The sequence below is a fragment of the Rhincodon typus genome, chromosome 11 (genome assembly GCF_021869965.1).
Source record: "Rhincodon typus isolate 14 chromosome 11, sRhiTyp1.1, whole genome shotgun sequence".
Lineage (NCBI taxonomy): Eukaryota > Metazoa > Chordata > Chondrichthyes > Orectolobiformes > Rhincodontidae > Rhincodon > Rhincodon typus.
Genome location: NC_063342.1, coordinates 7,549,664 through 7,576,401, shown reverse-complemented (window position 1 = coordinate 7,576,401; position 26,738 = coordinate 7,549,664). Strand labels below are relative to the sequence as shown.

General features: G+C 41.9%; 1 long non-coding RNA gene across 2 annotated transcripts in view; it reads right to left on the bottom strand.

The window, feature by feature from the left end:
* Nucleotides 1-26,738, bottom strand: part of LOC109918524 — a 166,738-nt gene that overhangs the window by 128,094 nt on the left and 11,906 nt on the right. For both annotated transcript variants that reach the window (XR_007263250.1, XR_007263251.1), the window contains exon 2: nucleotides 13,910-13,965. This is a non-coding gene — a long non-coding RNA (uncharacterized LOC109918524). The remainder of the gene's footprint in view (nucleotides 1-13,909; nucleotides 13,966-26,738) is intronic.

Sequence of the window (26,738 nt, the reverse complement as noted above, 5' to 3'; positions counted from 1 at the left end):
GTGATGGCTAGCACGAGGGGACATAGCTTTAAATTGAGGGGTGATAGATATAGGACAGATGTCAGAGGTAGGTTCTTTACTCAGAGAGTAGTAAGGGCGTGGAATGCCCTGCCTGCAAAAGTTGTAGACTCGCCAACTTTAAGGGCATTTAAATGGTCATTGGATAAACATATGGATGATAATGGAACAGTTAAGGTTAGATGGGCTTCAGATTGGTTTCACAGGTCAGCGCAACATCGAGGGCCGAAGGGCCTGTACTGCGCTGTAATGTTCTATGTTCTATGTGCTATGTTCTATGAGCTCGTCTGATAGCTCTTTCAAAAAGCTGCCACAGGTATAAGGGGCAGAATGGCCTCCTTTGATGCCGTTAGATTCAATGACTAAATATTTTCTTCACCATCTCTTACCAAGGTTTCAACAACATGGATCTCACATTACTCAGTCTTTCTGTTCCCTTAGAATCTCACTAAATAGCACTTCAGGTGTCAAATATGATGCAGTTGGTGGCTCGCAGGCTTGAGTCACGAGGTTCTATGAATTCCTACTCTCGACTGGACCACAACATTTAAGGCTAGCATTCCATATGCAGTACTGTGGGCCTGCCTCACTCCCAGTGGTGATGTTTTTTGGATGAGATATTAAACCAAGGCTAAACTCTCTGTTCCAGTTCCACATAGCATTTTATCAACAAAAAGCAGGCATGTCGTGGACAATTTCATACAAATATACGAATTAGGAGCAGCTGTAGACCACTCGGCCTCTCAGGGCTGCTTCACTATTCAACAAGAACATGGCTGACCTGATTATTTCACATTCCCACCTTCTCCTGAAGACCTTTCACTGCCCTCGTTGCTTATTATTAGTCTTTCTACTTCTGCCTTAAGAACATTCAAAGACTCTGCTTATATCACCCTTTAAAGGAGAAAGTTCCACACGTTTATGACCCTCTAAGAAAAACAAAACTCCTCATGTACATATTAAATGGATGACTTTTATTTTTAAGCAGTGATCGCATAGTTTTAGATTCTCCCACAAGAGGAAACATTGTCTCTATGCCTATCCTGTTGTTCAGGATCTTATGCATTTCAAGTGAGTTGCCTCTTTTTCTTCTAAAGCCCAGTGGATACAAGCTGTGCCTGTCCAACCTTTCCTCATAACATATCCCACCTATTCCAAGTATTAGTCTAGGAAGCTTTCTCTGAACTGTTGGAATGCATTTACATCCTATCATAAATAAACGGGGACCAAGACTGTATGCAATACTCCAGATGTAGTCTTACCAATGCCTTGTAAAACCAAGTCATACACTTCCTACTAAAAACAAAAAATGCTGGAGATCATAACGGGTCAATCAGCATCCATGGAGAGAAAGCTTTCTCTTCAGGGATGCCGCCTGAACCGCTGTGATCTCAAGCACTTTTTGTTTTCAGTATTAATTCCAGCATCTGCTGTAATTTGCTCCTACATACATTCCCTACTTTTGTATTCAATTCATCTCACAATAAATGATGATATGCGCTTCACTTTCCTAACTACTTGCTTTTCCTGCATACTCACCTTTTGCAATTTAAGTACTACTATACCTAGATTCGTCTGTGATTCACAATTCACTCTCGAGGCTTCAGTATCATAAAGTAAGCTGACACTTAAATACAGCACTATCACAGGTGCTGTCTTTCAACTCTTTTAAACGGAGGCTGCAGTTTCCCTCTGAGGTCTAATGACACTATTTAAAGAAACACAGACAAATTCAAACCCTCAATGAATGCTGCTAGAACAAGTTATCAGGCCATTTATCTCATTGATATCCTTGGAGCTTCACCACTTCATTTTCAACATCACCCTTCAATACAAGTGGGTCGTTAGAAGATAAGGTTGCACAGTGACTATATTACTGGGTCAATAATCCAAAGACATTATAGCCTGGATTTTCAGATGGTTATATAATCATTTTGAGGCAGAGATAGGAGTTGAGGAAATTACCCAGGAAATTGTAATTTCTACTAGGAAATTCCCCTACGCCTGAAACCCTCGGAAATTACCCGTTCATGTTGAAGAAAACAGACAGTTCCACTGCAGTTATGTAAATATTTACACAGGAAAAGCTAGACAATTAAAAATATAATTTAACTCCTGGGTAACCATTCAACTTATCCCCCCAGTTACTCCTCTGCTCTTCCCTCAGGACCCAACACACCACTCTTTCCACTGGACCTCAGACCTCCCCTCTTCAATGGGACCCGACACTTTGCTCCCCAACTCTGCCAGCCCTCCTGGACCCATACACTTCCCATGACCAAATCCATCAATCTCCCTCCTCCTACATTCCACCCCAACCCACTGATGTCATTTGACTCATCATTTCCCACCTACTCTAAATACTCCATCATTTCCCTTCCCACCTTGCACCCTAACCTCACATATTTACCCTTTCACAGAATCTGTCAAAGACAGACTGTCTGCGATGCTGGACATTTCAATTGCAGAATACAAGTTTTATTTCACTTCATTCATGGGATATGGGCATCGCAGGCTAAGCCAGCATTTATTGTCCATCCCAAATTACCCAGATAGCAGTTAAAAATCAACTTCATTGGTGTGGGTCTAGAGTCACATGTAGTCCAGACCAGGTAAGGACGGCGGATTTCCATCCTTGAAAGACATTTGTGAATCTGTTGAAACAATCAACATGTTACATATTCGCTATTAGACAAGCTTTCTAATCCAGATTTCTAAATCTAAGCTGAATTCAAATTTCACCATCTTCACTAATGGGTTTCAAATCCATATCCCCAGAGCAATTAACCTATATTTGGATTGCCATTTCTATGGCGTTACCACTAGGGCACCAGTACCTTCCCCTCGTAACTAACTTGTGAAAAAGGAGGATGGTTTGACTTACCCTGACTATCCTGCACTACGAGAGACCTGTCAGATTTAAGGGATACTCTGTACTTTTGAAGGGGCCCTGATCAGAATCTCCAGTCAGAGATGCAGTCATTGTTATTGAACAATCACTGCGCAATCAGAACAGTCATTGTTAACAAGAAGAAATAGGAATGAAGTGGCAATCTTACTACGATTGCCAGTCATCAAGCATTCAAACCACAACACGGCAACTGGGGCATTTAAACTCAGTTTATTCATTAAACGGGAATAAAAAGAAATCAGTAAAATTGACTGTGAAATGACCAGTTGTTACAGAAATCATCTGGTTGACTGGCATCCTGTAGGGACAGAAGTGCATGATTCTCACCTATGATTACATGAGGGTCCAGATCCCCAGCAACGTGTTGAGAAAGCCTCATAAGTCAATCAAGGATAAACAGGGATGGACAATAAATGCTGCCCTCTGCAGTAATGCCAAAATGAAGAAGACATTTTTTTTAAATTAGTTGGATGTGAGGTGATTTGAAATGTTCCGAGAACATCAAAGATTAAAAAAGTACAATTAATATCCAAAAGGACTGGGGGATTATGGTGAGAGAGTTTCAGGAATAAGGGTGTGAAAGATCAACAGCAGTGTGAACTGTTGGGCTAAATGGCCTGTTACTATGTCAGACATACTATATAATTTCTTTCCTTCCATGTTTTTTAGCTGTGGACTGTTAGTCTGGAAATATTTTATTGAATAATTTGTCATTGCTTTGACATCTTTAAAATCTTTAACAGATCTGCCACAATCGTGGTGCCTCCAAACAAAGCTATGTTCTAACATTTTGTTCAATTGCTGCAGATGATGACGCATCTTCCAACCTCTTCCCCTCATCTCTCATTTCTTCCTGTAGGCCTTTTCATCTCTCACTCCCTCTTCTTTCTCTATCAATTATCTCAGCCACTCATCAACCCACTCTATTCAAATTTTTACTCATAATTCATTGACTTCCTTCAGTTTGCATTCTCTCAACACACACAACCTTCATTCCCTTGCAGCTGAAGTTTTCCATCTTCATCCTTTTCATACTCTTTACTTGGCTAATGGAAACTTTTTTCTCGATTTTAAGCCACAGTTCTTTGGTTTGTTTTCTCAAATTCACACCAGTCATTAAGCTGCTTTTCTCAAAAGAGGGCACAAAAATACAGATCAATGTATAAACACAAACAACAGGACCTTCTCCAAGTACCAGATATGTACTACGCTAACCCTATTGACAGGCTTATTTACCTTTTCTTAGTCAACCTCCAAATTCACTCCAGCTAGAAGTTTGAGATGAGGGAGTCTCCTCTCCTTAGGACACAGGAACAAAGGGTCTTTTCGATGTTGTATGACTCTCCATGAAGCAATGGAATAGAAGCGCCTATAGGCCATTCAGCCCCTTGAGCTTTCTCCTCCATTGAAGTAGATATGGCTGATCTTCCACCTCAATCCCATTTTCCCACAAGCTTCCGTGCTGTCAACAAGCTTCTCTCCCTATTTAGTTGGTTGTATCACTACCTCTGTGACTATTGTTCTACAGTCTGTGTGCTTAAGATTATCAAATAAGCCAATAATTTCTCTCTATATCACCCCATTTCTTCTGTTATCAAGGAAGTTAAAGCAAGGCAGCATAACTGAACCATCAGAGCTAAGCTGTTCATGAGCACTGGAAGTCCATAACTCTCTTCCTCATAAAACCACTGAGGTTTACAAATTGGACATTTTAAAACTGAACTTAATTTTTTTTTAATTTAGGCAAAGTGTATCAAAAGGATCAAATGGCAGTAGATTCAGTCAAGCTATAGATCAGCCATGATCTAATTGAATGTTGGAACAGACTCTGGGGGATGAGTGACCTCTTTCAGTTCCTATGTTCCTAATCTACAGGAAGGGAAAGGGTTGGGAATCCAACTCACTCCCCATGCAATGATTTGACAATAGGTATCTCAAACCCACCTTCTTTCTCCAAAGAGATGGATTGTCAACAGACAGCTTATGATGGGTAAGCAGGAACAGAATCTCCTTCACTTGAGTAAGTAATGAAAGTCCTGAACACAGCTCTCATTGTCTAAAACAATTCATTCACACTTCACCTGGATCCTGATCTACATGTTCTAACTCTCCTTCATCTATAAATTGACCTCCTTCAGAAATACATTTAACTCAGTTTGGCTCTTTTTAACATTAATTACAACAGCAATATTTTAATAGGGGTAGCCATAGTTCCAGAGGGGATCCTTATTTTTCATCCTTGTCAACCACTAACATTGCTCCTTTACCAATTGAGAATACACAATTATATGAATTAGGAGCAGGATGAGACACCCACTTGGATCATTGAGCCTGCTAAACCATTTAATTAGTCCATGACTGACCTGATTATCACCAGGATCCACATTCCTGCATATTGGAGAGTGTAACGTCACTGGACTAGTAACCCATATCCCAGACCAACGTCTTGGGGATGTAGGTTTGAATCCCATCTTGGCAGATGGTAGAATTTCAATTCAATTAAAATATAGAATTACAGCCTACAGCCACGTGATCATTGTTGATTGTCATAACAGTCTATTTGGTTCAGTAACGTCCTTTAGGGAAGGAAATCTGCTGTCCTTACCTGGTCCAGCCCATACCTGACTCCAGACCCACAGCAATGTGAGTGGTTCTTAACCATTCTCTGAAAAGGCAAGCCACTCAGTTCAGTAGCATTTAGGAATGGATAATAACAGCTGGCTGAAAGGGTTGAGTGGCTTGCTCCTCAGTCCTAAGGTTCTATGGCAGTCAATATATTCAAATCATTGACACTAAACAGCTGAGTTTAGACACCCAAAGCACTGCCAAAGCAGCTCTGTTTTTCTCCCTCTCTTTCCCACTAGCTGTTGACTTCTGCTGGGTCAGATTCCACTCTGTGAATGCTGGCTACTCAACGGCTCTGATCCAAGTGACCCATGACTGCTTATTATGCCCAAGCCCAGATGGTGAATGCCAGAGGCTTCTTCAATCACATAGGGTTACTTTCAGCTGTGGCAACCTATCACCACTCAGGATTTCAATTTGCCATTGGGCGTAACTGAAGAACATAATCGATATCCTCCCTTTCAGGTATACTAAAACCATTCACAACGCTGCCCCACTTGAGACCAGTTGACTCAGTACAGTCTAGAATATAAATTTGTACCCATTACACATTTGTTCCAGAGCTCCCCAAAAACCCTTTGAAGATTGTAGTATACTTTTCTGAATTAAAATAAACCACAAACAGATTCTGCCAAGAGTTATAGAGTCATGGAATTACACAGCACGGAAACAGACCCCTCAATCCAACTCATCTGTGCCAACCAGAAATCCCAATATGGCCTAATCTCATGTGCCAGCATTTGGCCCATATCCCTCTAAACCTTTCTTATTAAGTACCCATTCAGGTGCCTTCCAATTGTACTCGCTTCCACCACTTCCTCCAGCAGTTCATTCCATACACGCACCACCCTCTGCTTGAAAAAGTTACCCCTCAGGTCTTTCTTAAATCTCACCCCTCACCTTAAACCTATCCCTCTAGTTTTAGACATCCCGACCCTAGGAAAAAGATCTCGGCTATTCACCCTATCCATACCTCTCATGATTTTATAAACCTCTATAAAGTCACCCCTCAGTCTCTGATGCTCCAGAGGAAAATAGTCCCAGCCTATTCAGCCTTTGCCTTTAACTCAAACTCTCTAATCCCAGCAACATCCTTGTAAATCTTTTCTACACCCTCTCAAGTTTGACAACATCCTTCCTACAGAAGGGCAACCAGAATTGTACGCGATATTGTATAAATGACCTTACCAATGTACAGCCGCAACATGACATCTCAAATCCTATACTCAATGCACTGAAGGTAAGTGTGCCAAATGACTTCTTCACCACCCTGAATAATTGTGACTTGGTAACCCTACACTGGCTCCCAACAAGAAATTTACAATTCTCATCCTTGACTTCAAAACCCTCTATTGACTATTTTTTAAAAATTTACTCACAGATGTGCCCATGCCTAATTGCCCCAGAAGACAGTTAAGAATCAACCATATTGCTCTGGGTCTGCAGTCACATGTAGACCAGATCAAGTAAGGATGGCAGTTTCCTTCCCTAAAGGACATTAATGTACCAGATGGTTTCTTCCCGACAATCGATAACAGATTCATGGTCATCATTAGACCCTTGATTCCAGATTCTTCGTTGAATTCAAATTCCACCATCTGCCATGATGAGACTTGAACCTGGCGCCCCCGAACATTTGCTGAGTTTCTGGATTATTAGTCTAGTGATAATACCACTACGCTATTGCCTCCCCACCTGGTCCTCACTCTCCTGTAATCTCCTCCAGACCCTCAAATCTCTCTGAAATGTCTAATCTTCATATTCTGGCCTCTTCAGCTTCCCTGATTTTAGTTGATTTCCCACTGGCAGCTGTGCCTTCAGCTTCCTTGGTCCCAAACTTTGTAAGTCCCTCCTTTAAACTCTCTGCCTCTCTAACTGGCTGTCCTCTTCTTTGCCCAAGGCTTTGGTTTAATATCTCCTTATGAGGCTCAGTGTCATACTTTGTCTCATAACGGTCCTAGGAAGCATCAGAGGGCCATTTTATTAAAGATGCTATATAAATCTATGTTGTTATTGATCAAAACATTTGTGATTTTAAAGTTTAACCTTCAGATTTCTGAACTGCCCTATTTTTATGAGCAATGCAGATACCAGGTCAAAATTAATACAGTATGTCTGAAATGAATGTGTATTATACACAGTGCAATATTGCTAAACAGCACATAACATGCTTGATTTCACAGTCAGACCTCCGCTGTTACATATTCTTCAGGTCTTGATAAATATTCAGCATCAAATCAGCAAACATTATATCCAAAAGTTTGTATACACGTACAAACATATTCAAGTAAAGCATTTTCCCTGCTGTTATCAGGCTTTTTGATTGGCCCTCTTTAACGGTAATGTTGATCTCTCTACCATCTTCTCAGCAGCTGTAACACTGTATCCTGCACTCTTGTCCTGTTACCCTGATGCACTTGTATAGTTTGATCTGCCTGTTAAGCATGTAAGACAATATTTTTCACTGTACCTCGGTACATGTGACAGTAATAAATCAAATCAAACGGATGATTCCAATGGGTCAAACCACTTCTAGTTATCCTCTCTGCACAGAATTTAACTGGACCAACTCCCTTCCAGTCACTGTTACTGTACAGAATCCCATCGGACTAAATGCCTTCCCATTCACTCCTATTGCATAGAATCTCATTGGATTAAAATCGTTCCCATTCACTCCCGTTGTATTGACCAGTAATGGAGCAAGCTAATCTCTTGCAATTCGGAAATCGAGTGCATCAATTTGTTTCCATGTATAGAATCCCAGTGGTCAAACCCCTTCTCATTATGCAATGCAATTCCAAACAACAAGTGTTAAAGTCCTTCCATTTTAATGATAGAACCAAAACCAACCCTTAATAAAGGATCATCATAACTTTCTCACCTTTGTATTCTCCCCCTATCATAAAACCCAGAATCTAGTGACTTTTTCACAGCTTTCTGAACTTGCCTTGTTTCCTTCAACAATTCATGCACATATACCTAAGGTCTTCCTCGATAGAACTGTACCTCTTTTATTATGTTGAATATCCTCATTCTTCCCTTCACTTATTACTTCTCTATATTGACTTTCTTTTGCCACATGTGCACCCATTCCATCTATTTCTGTCCTCCTCGCAGTTCACAAAACTTGAAAGTTTTGTGTCATCTGCAAATTTTGAAATTATGCCCTGCATCGTCTAAGTCATTAACATAGCAACATATATCTGAGCACCCAATTCCTGAAAATACCACTGTATACCTCTTTTCAATTTGTAAAGCAACTGTTCACCTCTAATCTCTGTCTCCTGTCACTCAACCAGCTTTCTATCCATGTCACTATCTATTTTATTCCATGACAAGACTTTATTGGCAAGACAATTGTGCAGCATTTTAGCAAGCACCTTTGGAAGTCCATGTACACCATATTAACAGCATTATCATGATCGACCTTTTTTGTTGCCTTATCCAAACTCGTTCAACACAATTCTGTGCTAGATTCCTAACTAACCCACACTTTTCCAAGTAACTGTTCATTTTCTCCCATTAAACTATTTCTAACCACCAAGATTAAACCAACTGACTCGTAGTTACTCAGTTTATCCTTATACACTGCTTTGAACAATGGTGTAACATCTGTAATTCTCCAGTCATCTGCCACCATATCTACATTGGAGGATTGGAACAATATGGCCCGTGCTCCCCAATTTTCTCACTTACAACCCTCGGTATCCTTGGACCTATCCCAAATTGTCCTGCAAAATTGCCTCTCTGCTCCTATGATGCTGCTTGGCCTGCTGTGTTCATCCAGCCCTGCACCTTGTTGTCTCGGATTCTCCAGCATCTGCAGTTCCTACTATCTCATATCATTTTAAGTAGTTAGTTTTTCAAATGCACTTTTCTAAATATGGTCTCATCTAGCTTCTCCTTCACTTAAGCAATTCTAAAAAAAAGTCATATGAATCTTGAAACTAACTCATTTTCTCTCTCCACAGATGCTGCCAGACATGCTGAGTTTCTCCAGCATTCTTTGTGTTGTTCCTCCTTCACTAGACTTAGTCATTATATTCTTCCTAGGCAAAGAGAGATGCAAAAGACTCATTTGATAACCCAGTCATTCTTGCTGCTTTCATGCATCAAAACTTCTTTTGGTCCCTTCCTTTTAAAATTTGTATGAAAACTGAAAAGACTTTTTAGATTCCCCTTTACTTCAGCTGCCAGTCCCTTCTCACACTCTCTTTTTGCCTCTTGTTTTCTTTTAAACTTCCCCTTTGTACTTTCTATACCAACCCATGATTGTATTATTATCAACCTGACATCTGTCCTATGTCTTCTTTATCTTACCCTCTAACAATTTCACCTTTCCGGGAATGCCAAATGTGTTCTCCCTACTTTGTTCCCTTGTGGGAACATACCTAGACCGTACCTTAAGTATTTTTTCCTTTTACAACAACCCACTGTTGTGTTACAGTTTTGCCTTCCCACCTTTGAGTCCAATTTTCCTGGGACAGATCTGTTCTCATGTCACTGAAATTCACCCTCTCTGAATGAAGTATTTGTGCCCTAGGCTGCTCCTTGTCCTACTCCACAGCTAATCTAATTCTTACGGTACACAGTGATCAATGTTCCCGAAATGTTCCTCTGGTGACGTGATCCACTTGACTGATCTCATTCCTCAGAACCAGACCCAGTAATATCTTCTTCTCCTTTGGGCTGGGAATAAGCTTACTCACTGACCACACTTGAAAACCTTTCCCCCCTCTCTGCTCTTTGCTCTACCACACTGACAGAAGCTCCACCAGTATCTGAGGAAGGATCACCAGACCCAGAACGTTAACTCTGATTTTTTTCTTCACAGATGCTGCCAGACCTGCTGAGCTTTTCCAGCAACTTCTGTTTTTGTCACTGTTTTATTGTTTGAATCCCTTTGTAATTTTCTGACAAAACTGCTCCTCTAAATCCTTCCTTCTCTTGGAGTGGGATAGAATATACCCATTGGTGTGTAATGGGGCCTCTGCTACTTCTCACCATCTTTGTGTGACTGTAACATTCAATTGTGCTATTTCTTCTGGTTGTTAATATCACTGAGAAACTCAGTGAGTATAGGCCTTATGTCACTTACATTTTTTGCCTCCGGTTGTTGCCCCCTTACTGTATCATGTGAAAGCATTCAAAAACCACACATCACACATACATCACACAGACACAGACACAGACACAGACACACACCTGCAAGATTTGAGAAACTAATTACCTTTGTGTAAAACATACACATTTTTATTGTCTCGATTAGATTGAATCAGTGAGCAAATAACAAAACTGGCTGCTGTACAAGTATTTACAATTTGGACATTCCTGCTGACGGTTTGAACAAAGCCTGCTCCTAACATTAATATCTCTCTCTATGCCTGAATCGGGTGGGATCCACAATCATGTCTGAGATTGGACAGGAACATAAGGGTCAATGAAGCTGTTGGAATAGAAGCAGCAGCTCTGCAAGCATTGAACAAATATTAACAGAGAAGAAAGGAAACAAAATAGGTCACACCCTGGTCACGGAATCAGTAATGTGCTTATCAGAAATAAATTGTATGTGAAGATTAACAGGGTATAAATCAGCAATTAATAGCGAGAAAATATTGTGAGAAGGAAGCAGGTTTAAGGTACGGAGAGATAAGCACATCAGGGTCCCAAAATTCCTTTGGTCCTGTTGTAACTGAAGGAATCAACCCCGGCGGTGCCCCTGTGGAATGGCACCACCTGCACGTTACTGACTGCCAGAACTGAGGTCACCTGCCCATTGGTGGCAGCTTTCCAAGCATAACTTCACCTCGATTCATTCCTGTCATTGTTTCATTGACCCTTTGAGGAAATTTTCAGTTGGGTCACAATTAGAGTGAGTCATAGAGTTACAGACTGTTTGCAGTAGGGAGATACGCTGTGACATTTCAGCATGTTAAATCTAAATACTTCTTAAATGTCTTGAGGATTCCTGCCTCTATCACCCTTTTGGGCAACAAGTTCCAGGTATCCACCACCCCTGGGTGAAAATTCTTTTCCTCAAATCATCTCTAAACCTCCTGCCTTTTGCCTTAACGAAGTGCTCCCTGGTTATTGAACCCTCTAATATTGAGAGAAGTTTCTCCCTATCTATGCCCCTCATAACTTTGTACAGATCAGTCAGATACCCCTCAGCCTTCTCTGCTCTAACTGCTGGACATGGCTCTGGCCATGTTAGTAATACCAGACTTTAAAGCCACATAATTGTAGTGGAATAAAAACAAAGTTCTCCAGATGCTGAAGATTTGAAATAAGAACAGAAAGTGCGGGTAAAACTCTACAGACCTGGCAGCATTTGTAGAGTATGAAATGTTTCATATCGGACTCGAAACATGAACTGCCAGACCTCTCAGCTTTTGCCAGCACTTTCTGTTTTTAGTTGGAGTGGAATGTCAGCCTAAATGTTGTGGGACTTAAATCCCACAGTCCTCAAACTCAGAAGTGAGAGCCCTGGCAGCTGAGCTACAGCTGACATCTGAAAAAAACAGGAGGTATTCTCAAGGGTTTGGCAATCAGGCAAGATAGGGCCCTCAAGGCTCAATCATTAACCGAGATCAATAGATTACCAGAAATTAAGGGTATCAACAAATACAAGAACAGTGCAGGAAAATAGCGTAGAAATAAAAGATCAACCATGCATGTCATGTCCCACGAGTAAACATAAAAATGATGTTGAGGAAGCGATGGTATAACCTAGTGTTGGTAATAGTGATCCAGAACCCCAGGTTAATGTTCTGGAGACAAGGGTCAAATCCTACCACGGCAGCTGGTGAAATCTGAATTCAATATAAAAAATCAGGAATTAAAACAAAGGTGGCTATGGAATCACTGATGATTGTCATGAAAACCTATCTGGTTCGCTAATGCTCTTCAGGGAAGGAAATCTGCCATCCTTATCTGGTCTGGCTCACGTGACACAAGAGTAACAACAAAAAAGTTGACTCTTAACTGTCCTCTGATCAATTAGGGATGGAAATAAGTATTGGTCTAGCCAATGACACCCATTTCCAGTGAGCAATTTTTTTTAAAAGTCCAATTGAATGGTGGAACAGGCTCGGAGGGGGCAGCTGGTAGACCTACTCCTGCTCCTATTTCCTGTAGAATTCCTTTTGTCTCAATGGTGGATGGAGATGGTTTAAGTGGGCAAGGTGATAAGGTGAGGAAAATACAAGGAGTGGTTAGGGTTATATTCTATCAATAACTCAATCTTCAGATCAAGGTAACAGTGGCATGGTGGTTTGAGGGGAGGTAGCAGCTTGGTGGTGACCTTGCTAGACTTAAGATTCAGAGTTCAAATCCACCACAACACCTAGTGAAAGTTAAGTTTGCTTCATAAACCTGGAATTGAAAACCAGTCCATGAGGCTATCAACCCATCTGGTTCAATGTTTTCTACCAGGGAAGAACATCTACCATTCCTTAGCCTGCATGTGACTCTAGGCCCACAGCAATGTGGTGGACTCCCAACTGCTGTCTGAAATAACCAAGCCAACCACACTCAATTCAAGGGCATTTGGGGATGGGCAACAAATACTGGCCCTGCCAGTGACGCCCACATTCCAAATCAAACCATCTCAGACAATAAAGGTAATTTAGGCGAAGCAGGTAGAGTCTCAGTCACACCAGAATAGAGAATTGAAAAGACTAGCCATGGTTTCCATACTAGGCCTGTTTGGAAAAATCAACTGTTCTAGTGGTTAGGATCTGGAATGTACTGCCTAAAAGGCTGGTGGAAATAAGTTCAAGAGTAGCCTTTAAAAGGGAAGTCATTGAGTGTATTTAACTCAGAAATAAATTGGTTCTTGATTAGTTCGGGGCATCGAAGGTTACAGGGAGAATGGGGTTGAGAAACATATCAGCCGTGGTCGAATCATGGAGCAGACTGGAAGGACTGAATGGGTTAATTCTGCTCCTATTTCGTACGGTTTTATGGAATTGGATATGTAATTGAAGGAGGGAAAATTCCAGGGAGTGAAGATTGGGAATAGTTTGATTTCTTTTCCACATGGCTGGAGCAGAGTTGATGGGCCAAAGAACCTCATTCTATCCTGTATGGTTCTATGATCCTGTGACTCAGCATCTGTCTGACGCATCAAGGATCCTTATTTGGATAAGGCACCAGACAACATGAATCAGCAGTTTGTGAGAGAGTGAGGGAAAATAAGGGATATGCCGAGAACTTTCTAACACTAACCTATTTTTGAGGTGGTGGTCCATTAAACATCTCTAAAACTAACAGCTTTCTAATTCACTCAAAGCAGTAAATCAGGAGAAACCACTGTCATATACAGCTGGCAATATCATTGGCAAATGTACTTACTCATTTAATCTTTCTTTTCATCATGTGCTACCTTCATCATCTTGGTCAATGTGTTCCTGCAACAGAAAACATTTAAATGATCCTCCATGGTTTTGCTCTCTGAATAACAACTGCAGAAGTAATGCATGCAACTCCTAAGGGTTTCTATTTTCAGAACATTCAAGTGTCACTCTCAATTTCAATCACAACTCACTTTAGATTGTGTAACAACCTCAATGACGCCAAAAGCAGCTGCTCAAAGATTTGTGGCTTAGTGGTGAGAAAGGTGCAAGGGTGAAAAGTCAAAGCCAAGAAAATAAATAACTTTTATTTTAATTCATTCACACGATGTGGGTGTCACTGGTTAAGAGCAACACTGTGGATTGAGAGTCACACCTAGGCTAGATCAGGTAAGAACCCAGCCAATTTCCTTCCTAAAGAATATTAGAGTGAACCAGGTGGGTGTTTTCCTCCAACAATGGCTTCATTGTCAACATTAGACTTGCAGATTATTTACTGAATTCAAATTCCACGACCTGCTGTGGTACAATTTGTACCCAGACGTCCAGAACATGGCTTGGATTTTTGCATTACCACTCTAGTAAAACAGTACTATGCCATGACCTGCCCAGTGTAACACTAGCAGGAGAAGCTTTCTGAGTATTTTCATAAGGATAGTAAGATGCCAGATGTCACCTAAGATTCAGCGAATAGCACTCTCTGGGGCCTTGACAAGGTAGATGTAGAGGGGTGGTTTCCCTTTGTGAAGCAGTCTAAGAACAGAGGGCATAATCTCAAGACAAGGGGTCAGGACAGAGACAAGGAGGAATTTCTTCTCTCAGAGTGAACCTGTAGAATTCTTTCCTGCAGAGGCCTTAACAGATCTTGTGGTGCAGTAGTGCCCCTATCCCAGATCAAGAGGCCTGAGTTTAAGTCCCACCTGCTCCAAAGGTGTGTAATAACATCTCTGAACAGGTTAATTAGAAAAATAGGTTAAACAAAAAAAAAGGCTGTGTTCTTAGGCATATTCAAGACTGAGATATAGAGTTTTTTAATCAGTTAAGGAACCAAGAGTAATAGGGAAAAGCCAGGAAACTGGACCCGAGGATTATTAGATCAGCCATGATCTCATTGAATGGTGGAACAAACTCAATCGTCCTACTTCTGATCCTGATCTGAGTCAGAAGGATCATGATGTGGATTTAAGTCCTACAATGGAGACGTTAAGTCAAAATCTAGATTAGCACTCCCAGTGTAGCACCAAGCCTTACTGACAGAGTATTATCCTTTTGGTGGATGTTAAACTGAGACCCTCTCAGGAGAACGTAAAAGATTCCAAAATGGAATTTTGGAAAAACATGGAGGTCCCTTCTTTCCTAAACCAATGTTAATCCTTCAGCTAACGTGATTACAAGCATATTATCTGCTTAAGACACCTTTCTATGGACACTAATTGTGCAGTATTTGGCTGCCATGCATCCTACATTACCATACTTCAAATTTATGTTACTGATGATGAGGAGTTCAGTAACGTTCTGAAGTCTTCAAAACTGCTAAATAAAGGCAAAACCTTTCTTTTCACCTGGAATAAGAGCATACTTAAGTTGATGAACTGAAGGATGGATGCAGCAAAACACATCTTAGTGATAGTCAACATTGTCAGAAGATAATCACAGAGAAGATTGGATGAGGCAGAGATCAGGGTGCAGCAAGAAAAAGTACTAGGTATTGTATTATTCACCCTGTTCAGAAAGGTCATTACACAGCTATGGAGCAGGTGGGAGTGGAACCTGGTTTCTTTGGCTCAGAAGTGGGAACTCTACCACCGCACCACAAAAGGCCCACAAGTGCTAGATTTGAAGAGAAACAATACTTAAAAAAACCTGTTGAAAAAGTTATAGCATACCACTGGAGTAGGTGGGGCTTGAACCCAAGCCTCCTCACTCAGGGGCTAGGACACTACCACTGTGCCACAACAGCCCTTAAGACCCTGGAAAAGTACTTGCAGAGGACTTTTTGCTATTTAACCTATTTTCCTAATCAACCTCTTCAGAGATGTTATTACACACCTCTGGAGCAAGTAGGACTAGAACTCAGAGATAGCAGGAACTGCAGATGCTGGAGAATCTGAGAAAATTTTCTGAAAAAGGATCTAGGCCCGAAACGTCAGCCTTCCTGCTCCTCTGATGCCGCTTGGCCTGCTGTGTTCATCCAGCTCTACACCTTGTTATCTCAGGACTAGAACTCAGGTCGCTTGGTCCAGGGACACCAACACTGTGCCTACAGGCCTGGAAAAGTACTTGAGTTGAAGAGGATTTTTTTTATTATTTCACCTATTTTTTTTCCCTAAACAACTCGTTCAGAGATGTTATTACACAGCTCTGGAGCAGATGGGTTTGGAATCCGTGTCTCTCGGTTTAAGGGTAGGGACACTACCATTGCACCACAAGGGCCCTTTAAGGCCTCAGACAAGCACTTGAATTGAAGAGGAATAAGCTCGCAGCTCTAAGTGTTTACAGACCTCAGTAAATCAAGACAGAGCCTCCATTCACTACCTCCTCAGTGGGGAAGCTGCTTAAAACAAACTATCCGCAATTAACGAAGAATCACTCACTCAGCTACACGCTGCTCCCAGTGTTTATTCACATCAGACATGAATTGTTTTCCGTTTTATATACAGAGTAACACCTGGTGGGCTTTAAAGAATCAAAGACAAATTACAGCTGTCTTTAACTCGCTTGTTCTGTAAACAAGGCAATGGATTTATAACACAAGGCTGTCACCAGTCATTCAAAAAGAAGCTGCTGTCTTTGTAATCCTAGAAGGGTCGAAAGTCTTACCAAGAGACTGTCAGCTCTAACATCGCCCCGCTGTTTGTTTTGTACACCTCAGAGCCCTCTATCAGCACCGCCTTTTCAGCCAAGAGCTGCAAACAATGAAGCCATGCGTTCTGCAGAGAAGCAATGCTTGCTGTGAATCAGGTCAATGCGGAGAATCATTCAAAAACGGAGGGGCAACTGCAAGACTGCACTGAAAAACGGTTTTTTTTTCTCTCTCTCTCTGTTTCTGGAGCTTTACGGCAAGCGAGTGTCCGGGAGCACAGACTGGTACCACGCCGATAAGTGGAGCTATCGAACAATTTATGCCTAAAGAATTCAAAACAGCCCCCTTCCTTCCTGTCATTTTCTCTCCCTTTCATTTCTTTCTCGCTCTAATCAGATCACACTCCTTTTTGCAGAGGACTGACCTCACAGCTCGCTGGATAAGCACCCAGGAACAATAGGTGCTGTCCCGGAACCACAGCCCACAAATAAAAACTCATTATTTGGGCTTTGCACTTCTTAACGTTGACGCGGAATGTTGCAGTGAATCGTAGCAAAGTTATCGATTCACTTCAGAGAGACGTAGCCAATCTTTCGGCTTTATGACTCTAAGAGGTTCTCTCCCGCACTAGTTTCTCTCTTTTATATTTGTATTATCTTGGAATTGTGAGATTAAGGAAAAGGTCCCTGTTTCCCTCGGTTGAAAACATCAAATACTGGAGATCACAGCGGGTCAGACAGCATCCATGGAGAGAGAGAGCGCAAATTACTGCAGGTGCTGGACTCTGTACTGAAGGCAACAAATTCTGGAGATCACAGATTCCAGCATTTGCAGTAATTTGAGATAACAAGGTGTAGAGCTGGATGAACACAGCAGGCCAAGCAGCATCAGAGGAGCAGGAAAGCTGACGTTTCGGGCCTAGACCCTTCTTCAGAAAATGTTGTTATTCTCAGATTCTGCAGCATCTGCAGTTCCTACTGTCTCTGCAGTAATTTGCTTCTGTTTCCCTCAATCTTATTCCTGTTTGAAAATTAGGTCCTTTTCCAAGTTGACTCGAGCTAGCTCACATCCAACTTAGTTGCCACTTTGAAACAAATCCTGCTCACGCATCCTGAGTTTCTGATTTCCGTTTTGAGTTGAAGGCCATTCAGCCCATAGTTTTTGCGTTGGTCCATTGAAAGAGATGTCTAATTAATCATCCTGTGTTCTCTCTCTCTCAACAGCCGTGCAATTCTCACCCCTGCTGAGTATCAATCAACCTGCTTGTTTTGAGAGTCACTCCTGAATCTGCTTCCCTCACTGTCAGATCATAAGAGATAGGAACAGAACTAGCCTGTGGGATCTACTCCACCATTCAATGGGATTGATGTGGTTGATCTGATAATCCTCAACTTCACTTTCCTGCTTTTTTCCCCATAACCCTTGATTCCCTTACTCTGTCTCTGAATAGACCAAAAGACGTAGGAGCAGAAGTAACCCATTAAGCCCATTGAAGAACACATTTCAGAGAACTGGGTGAGGATTGTTTAGTCAGTGTCTAGGAATGCAGTCCACAATGACAGGGGTGCAGGAGGTGGGGAACATTGCCACTAAAAGACCATAATGCTTATTTAAGGCTTCATTTTGTGGCACCATGAGCTGCAGCAACAGTCTGGCACTTGACTTATGTGATTAAATCAAGTTGGGTCTCTGAGAATGCGTTTCAACAGTGTACGCAACATCTTGTCATTCCTCTGGAGGCAGTTCATGCAAAGCCACGGATGAAATTTTGAGGTCAATGCCTTGTTCTGTGTAGCTGTCAGTAAGATCTCGCTTGGGGAGGTTGGGACAAGGGTTTGGCGGAGGAGAGATGTGAGTGGATTGCACAGCTGGTGAGGGTGTCTGGAAGAATGAAGGCGTGTTAAGGTAGGCTGATGAAGGCCACCAGGTCTATTGAGGGACAATGAGAAGCAACTCTTGCTCTGTCCATAGAAACCACGGGAAGGTTAATGAAAGGAGCGCAGGAAATACTGGAGATCCTCTGCACTATGGGCATCATCTGTGGAGAGAGCGAGAGACACAGTTGATGTTTTGAGTCTGATATGACTCTTCTTCAGAATCATACCAGACTCGCAACATTACACTTGTTTTTCTCTCTGCACAGATGCTGCCAGGCCATTCTGAGTTTGTTTCAGATTTCAAGCATCCACAGTATTTTGCTTTTAAATTGGTAAAGGGAGAAATCATTCAAATTTGTGCGACATTGCCACTAGTACTGGGGAAGGACGGAGCTGTTCCAATGGGATGGTCTCCACTTGAATCAGGCAAATCACTTAACTAGGGTTGTGGATAGGGCTTTAAACTAAATGGGGGTGGGGAGGGGAGGGGGAGCATGGATTCCATTGCATGGAAATTTATGGGAAAAGGTAAAGGGAGTGAGGGCTCAGCAGAGGTTATTCAAGATTCCAGAACAAGCAGTAGGACAAAGTATGGAAAGGGTCAGGAATCTAACTTCAGGCGCAGCAGATAAGGGGAGCAGTCAACATGGGGCTGAGGATGTTGTATTTAAATGCACACAGAGTACAAAACCAGGTAAATGAGCTTGTAGCACCAATTGAAATTGGCAGGTACAATATTGTGGGTATCAGAGGCTGCAAGGGGATCAGGGCTAGGAACTAAATATCCAAGGATATACGCCCTATCAAATTGATGGAGGGGGCAGGGTTGCCTTGTTAGTAAGAAATGAAATCAACAGCGAGAAGTGATGTAAAGTCAAAAGGCATAGAATCTGTGTGGGTAGAGTTGAGGAACAGCCATGGAAGAAACCCACCCTGATGGGAGTTACGTACAGGCATTCAAGCAGCAGTCAGGATTTGGGTAAGGAAATAAATCAGGTGATCAAAAAGGCAAGCAAAATAGTCACTATTACAATAATCATGAAGGACTTCAATACGCAGGTGGACCAGGAAAGTCATGTTGATAGCGGATCCCAAGAAAGGCATTTGTAGAATGCCTACGAGGTAGTTTGCTGGAGCAGCTTTTGGTACAGCCCACAAGGAAACAGGCAAATCTGGATTTGGTGATGTGTAATGAGGCAGACTTGATTAGGGAGTTTAAGGTGAAGGAACTCCTAGGGAGCAGTGACCATAATCTGATAGAATTCACCCTGCAGATGAAAGGGAGAAGTTGGAATCAGATGTAACAGTATTATAATTGAGTAAAGGTAACTACAAACATAGGAGGGAGGAGCTGGCCAGAGTTGATTGGAATGGGAGCCTAGCCTGGAAGACAGCGGAGCAGCAATGATGGAGTTTGGAGGGGGTAGTTTGGGAAGCACAGCAGAAATTCATCCCAAGGAAGAAGAAGCACAGGGGGAGGATGAGGTAACCATGACTGACAAGGGACATCAGGGATGGCATAAAAACAAAAGGAAAAGTATATAATGTGGTAAAGATTAGCAGGAAGCCAGAGGTTTGGGAAGCTTTTAAAAGCCAACAGAGGATAACTTTTAATAAAAAAACAATAAGGGGGGGGAAAAACTGAAATGAGTGTAAGCAGTTTTTTAAAAAATAGGTAAGAGAGAGGCAAGTTTGACGTTGGACCGCTGGAAAATGAGGCTGGAGAAGTAGCAATGAGAAACAAAGAAATGGCACTGGAACTGAACAGGTAGTTTCCATCAGTTTTCACAGTGGAAGACACCAGTAGCGCAGCAGAACTTCAAGTGTCAGGGGCAGAGTTGAGTGTAGTGCTCATCACTAAGGAGTTGCTGAGGCTGAAAGGTCTGAAGGTGGATAAATCACCAGGACCAGATGGACTACACCCCAGAGTTCTGAAGGAGATGTCTGAGGAAATTGTAGAGGCGTTGGTGGTGATCTTTCAGGAATCACTGAAGTCAGGGAGAGTCCCAGAGGACTGGAAAATGGCTAATATAACACCCCTGTTTAAGAAGGGAGGGAGGCAGAAGACAGGAAACCATAAGCCAGTTTGCCTGACTTCGGTCTAGGTAAGATTTTAGAGTCCATTATTAAACATGAGATTGTAGAGTACTTGGAAGTACATGGTAAAATAGAGCTGAATCAATATGGCTTTGTTAAGGGGAGGTCAAACCTGACAAATCTGTCAGAATTCTTTGAGAAGATAATGAGCAAGTTAGACAATGGACAGCCAGTGGGCATGATCTATTTGGATTTCCACAAGGCTTTTGACAAGGTCTTTTCTAACCTCACAACTGCATGTAAAAAGAATCCTATCACACTATTTGAAGAGAAGCAGGTAAGTATGACTTAGTGTCCTGTCTTCAACCAACATCAGGTGATCCGATCAAAACTTCATTACTGTTTGTGAGACTTTGCTGTGTGAAAATTGGTGGTTGCCATGGTTCCAACTGTCCAACAGCGACCACACTTCAAATTACTTAATTGACTGTAAAGTGCTTTGTGGCTGCCTGTGAGATGAACAGTACTATAAAAAAAACAAGTGTTTCTTTGCATTTTATACAGAAGTGTTGCAAAATTTTACTATGATACAAGCAGTATTCAAGTTTTGATGACCTTGGCTTTTATATGGAGTCTGCAGGCACAAGGGTGGAAACTAAACTTAGCAGGCCAAGCAGCATCAGAGGAGCAGGAAGGCTGATGTTTCGGGCCTAGACCCAGGGTGTAGGCCCAAAACGTCAGCCTTCCTGCTCCTCTGATGCTGCTTGGCCCGCTGTGTTCATCCAGCTCTACACCTTGTTGTCTCAGATTCTCCAGCATCTGCAGTTCCTACTATCTCTGGAAACTAAACTTTTTGATTGCAGCTTTAGTGTTAGGGTGATGTCATTTCAAGTCAGGGACTCAAAGAAGACTTCAATTGTTAACAGGCAAGGGAAGGATGGAGAAAACATTGTCAGACAAAGATGTCTTAACTGTTAGTTCATTTTGGTGAAGTCATGTGGTAACTGCACTGAAAGTTGTAAAGTCTTCATTACCTCAATGAAGGCCGCAAAACTATCAAGATATGTTTTACAGCTCTTCTCCAATAAAAATAAGGCTCACATTTATAAAGCACTGTTTAAGACTTCAGGATGTCTCACAGTGGTTTAATGAGGTGGAGTGAAACAGGTAATGATGCCAATATAAGAAACATTGGAGCAGGAGGAAACCATTCAGACCCTGTTCCATCATTTAGTTAGTCCATTTCTGATCTTTCACCACAAATCTTCCTACCTTATTCCCAGATTTGCTCATTGCTGGAGTGTCTGAAAACCTATCAACTTCTGTCTTGAATTTACTCAACAACCAAACATTTTGCAGTAGAAAATTCCAACGATTCATAACACTAATCAATAAGGGAATTGAGAGTTTGTGTGTTTGTGTGTGTGTGTGTGTGTGTGTGTGTGGGTGGGTGGGGGGGTGGTGAAGGAGGGGAAAGAGGGTGGAGAAAGGCAGGAAGATAGTAGTTCAGGATTATCTGATCAGATTATCTTATCCCAAACTGACTAGTTCTCAACTAGCCAGCCAGAGGAAACAGTCTTTCAGCACCTATCCTGTCAAGGTCCCCAAGAAATGTATGGGATTCTACAGCGTGGAAAGCCAAGGCTCCAGTATACCTTGAGAAATAAACATGGCCATTGAGGGGCCATGTCAGGAAGCACCTTTTGATTCAAAGAGCAATGGAAATATGGAACCCCCTCTCCTCCAAAAGAATTGGATGCTAGGGACTCAACTGAAAAAGTCAAAAATTGAAATATATTTATTTGAAGGGCATTTATTGCCCATTTCTAATTACACTTGAGAAGTTGGCTGTAAGCCTCTTCCCTGAAATGCTCTTGTCTTTGTGGTGTAAATATACTCACATTGTTATTAAATGAGGAATCCTCGATTTTGACCGAGTGACAGTAAAGGAACGACAATAGAATTCCAAGTCAGGATGGTGTGTGGCTTGCAGGGGAACATGCAGGTGTTTCCTTGCATCTGCTGCCCTTGTCCTTCTAGATGGTGCAGGTTATGGGTTTAGGAAGGTTCTTGCAGATGGTACATGCTGTTGCCATTTTGTTTTGGTGGTGGACATACTCCAGAGTGTAGAAACCTCAGAGGACAGAAGACTGGGGGAGACAATGGCCTAGTAGTATTATCACTGGACTGTTAATCTAAAGACCCAGATAATGTTCTGGAGAACCTGGGTTCAAATCTCCCCACGGCAGATAGTAGAATTTGAATTCAATAAATATCTGGAATTAAGAATCTAATGATGACTGTGAATCCATTGCTGATTGTTGGGAAAACCCCTCTGGTTCACTAATGTCCTTTAGGGAAGGAAACTGCAATCCTTACCTGGTCTGGCTTACATTTGACTCCAGACCCACAACAATGTGGTTGACCCTTAACTGCCTTCTAGGCAATTAGGGATGGGCAATAAATGCTGCCTAGCCAGCAACACCCTCATCCTGTGAATTAATAAAGATAAAAAAAAATGGTCTATCCATTCCGAACTCATACAATGATGCCTCATGCATCCCTATTGATCAATCACAACAGAATACTCTTATCATTTCTGGTCTCAGCTTTATAAAAATGAAGCAGAAGCACAGGAGAAAGTGTGGGAACAAAACTTGCCAGATCAATACTGAAACTAAGAGATTATAATTATCAGGAAGGATTGAATAAAAAGGAGCTTTGATCTCTAGAAAGGAGATACCAAAGTACTGATATAGTAGAGGCCTTTAAAATTATGGAAGAGTTTGATAAGTTTTATGTTTCTGTTGGAGGGAGAGACCAATACTAAAGGGGCCACCAATATAAGACTATCACTAATGAATCCAGTCACTGGTGAGAATGTAGAATGTGGAATGATTGAGATGACCAGCATAAGTGTTTTGAAAGTTGGATAGACAAATGAGGAAAAGGGAATAAAAGATATGCATTTGAAAGAGATGGAATGAGTTTCAGATTGAGCATACAGGGTGGACCAATTATGTTGAATGGGTCATTTTTGTGCTGGAGAAGTTTGTGCAATTCTACATGTCAGCCCCATTGATAGAGTTTCACATCAAATAGGGGGTAGCAGGACTTTTTTCTGCAAAGATATCAACGAATTAGCTGCACTTTTAAAATAATCTGGAATTCTTCAAGGCTGACTTTTCTTGGCACTGTCCCACAAATGACCTGATTTGTAAAATTCAATTTTACAACTTGCCATGGTAAAGCTTTAAATTTCTGATCACTATAAAAATGTCTAAACCACTGTTTACGTAATGTAGGTCGGGCTCTGAATACACTTCTCAATATTTAGTACTAAGGCTTTGTCAACTCTCTCCTCTAAACTCAAATCTTCCTTACAGTTGGTAAGAAGAGCTTCATGATTAAAAACTAATCTAGGGATTTGGATAACAAGTCAAGGCCAGGATAATCCACGACTTTTGTTGGGTGGTGGGAAAAGTTTTATTTATTCAAAACTGAGAGGAAACAATACATATCCCCATCAAATGGTACTGAAATTAAACGTGTTACCTCTCTGATAGAGGGCACAAATGGAAAGAGCCAGTTTAGATTTCTGTCTGCTTCATCAAATAAGGATGTCTCCAATGGGACAAGACATGGAGGGAATAATTTGGGCCTCAGTGTTCAATCAATACAGAAAGAGGCCACTCAGCCCATCAGACTTGTGCCAGCTCACTGTAAAACCTTTCCAATTAACTCCTGGACTGCTATTTCCACATAGCCTGGATGAGCTTTCCTTTCAAGAGTATGTCTGGCTCCATTACCGAAATCTATTCTCATCGTTCATTTGGCAGCACATTTCACATCACAACAACTCACTGGAGAAGAAATTTTTTCCTCACATGAGCAAAAGAATCAGAGACAATTATCTTTAGTCTGAACAACGTATCTCCAACACTTTTACCTCAGTTGTGCCTTATTTACTCTAAACTCTTCAAGATTTTGAACGTCTTTGAAGCTAAAGTTAATCTATGTCATGGGTGGCACGATGGCTCAGTAGTTACCACTGTTGCCTCTCATTGCCAGGGACCCAGGTTTGATTCCAGCCTCAAGTGACTGTGTGGAGTTTGCATGTTCTCCCCATGGGTTTCCTCCCGCAGTCCAAAGATGTGTGGAGCTGGAGGAACACAGCAGGTCAGGCACCATCAGAGGAACTGAGAACTGAGTTCTGAAGAAGGGTCCTGACCTGAAACATCGATTTTCCTGCTCCTCTGATGGTGCCTGGCCTGCTGTGTTCCTCCAGCTCCACACTGTGTTATCTCTGATTCCAGCATCAGCAGTTATTGCTATCTCGCAGTCCAAAGATGTGCAGGTTATGTATATTGGCCATGTTAAATGGCCCCAACAGGAGGATTAGCCATTGGAAATGCAGGGTTACAGGGATAGGAGGGTGGGTCTGACTGGGATGCTCTTTGGTGTGGACTCAGTGGGCCGATTAGCCTGCTTCCACACTGTCAAGATTCTATGATTTTGTTTTACCTGATGGGATACACTTTTCTTCTCTATCTCTTCTCAGTAGTCATGAGTATGCTTTAGAGTTTGTGGCTTGTATATAGTTACTGTGATAGAACAAACTACATCTTGTTATTAAAGTCAAAAGACACTTCCAATAAGACTTATTGCTTCCATCCTCCACCACAGATGACTGAACAGTCTCATGGAGTAGTGGAGGAGGGAGGAATGGTGGCAGCATCCATGGTATCATTGACATGCATCATCACATGACACTACACCAGAGAGATCATAGAATCCCTACTATATGGAAAAAAGCCCTTCAGCCCAACAGTTCCACACCAACCCTTAGAGCATCCCTCCCAGACCCATTCCCTTATAACCCACACATCTCTGAACACTACAGGCAATTTAGCATGGCCAATCCAGCTAGCCTGCACATCTTTGGACTGTGGGAGGAAACCCATGCAGACACAGGGAGAATGTGCAAACTCCACACAGACAGTCGCCCGAGGGTGGAATCAAACCCAGGTCCCTGGCAATGTGAGGCAGCAATGCTAACCACTGAGCCACCGTGCTGCCAGTCACCTGATATAGCTGAAATCCCACATCCTGGTATAATTCCAACAAATCTCCTCCATAGTCTCATTCTTGTATCATAAAGATTGGCTGTGGCTTTGATGCCTGAATTCCCAGTTGTACTGTCCCACTGCTGACTTGTTACTCAGGGTTGGGTTAAATTGTGGGTTGCTTTCAACCACAAGTCTAACTTGTGGTAATGTATTTAGGAATTTTCCCTATATGTTCCCACTATAACAACAGAACAATGCTCCTTGCAGCTCTCTTTGGTGTGTAGCAGGACTGAATATCCCAGCACTGACTCTGTGTGTGTGTGTAACAGAGGACTGTGTCCCGGCACTGGCTGTGTCTGTGCGTAACAGGGGGCAGTGTCCCAGCACTGACTGTGTGTGTGTGTTTGTGTGTGCGTGTGTGTGTATATATAACAGGGCTGAGTACCCCATAACTAAAAGATTGATCTGATTGCATATTGAAGCAAATTCCTATCTCTAATTCATAATTTAAATTCCTGAATCTTATCCTTACTTTCCATGAAACACATTCTAAGCCTGTAGAGTCTCCATTAAACTCCTATTCCTAATCAAATTTAATAAACATTTAGCTCCTCTCTTTGGACTGGATCGTGTTTTTCACAGAGATGTCTCCCCTGCCTTCCTGCTCATCTTTGTCTAAAATATGCAAGTCCTTAATCTGACATGATGCCCTCTGCTCCTTGACGCTCCCACAAGGGGAAACAGCCTTTCTATGTCAAGTCACCTAAGAATCTTGCATGGTTCAATGACGTCTTATCTCATTCTTCTATATTGCAATGAGTACAGGCCGAATATACACAAAATCATCTCATACCAGTGTCCCTCCATACCCAGGATCAACCGAGTGAACTTTCTCTGGACTGCTTTCATTGCCAGTACATCTTTCCTAGATAAGGGGCCCAAAACTGTTCACAGTATTCCAGCTGTGATCTGACTAGCGCCCTATATAATTTTAGTAAAGCCACCTACATTTATACTCCAGAGATAGTAGGAAATGCAGATGCT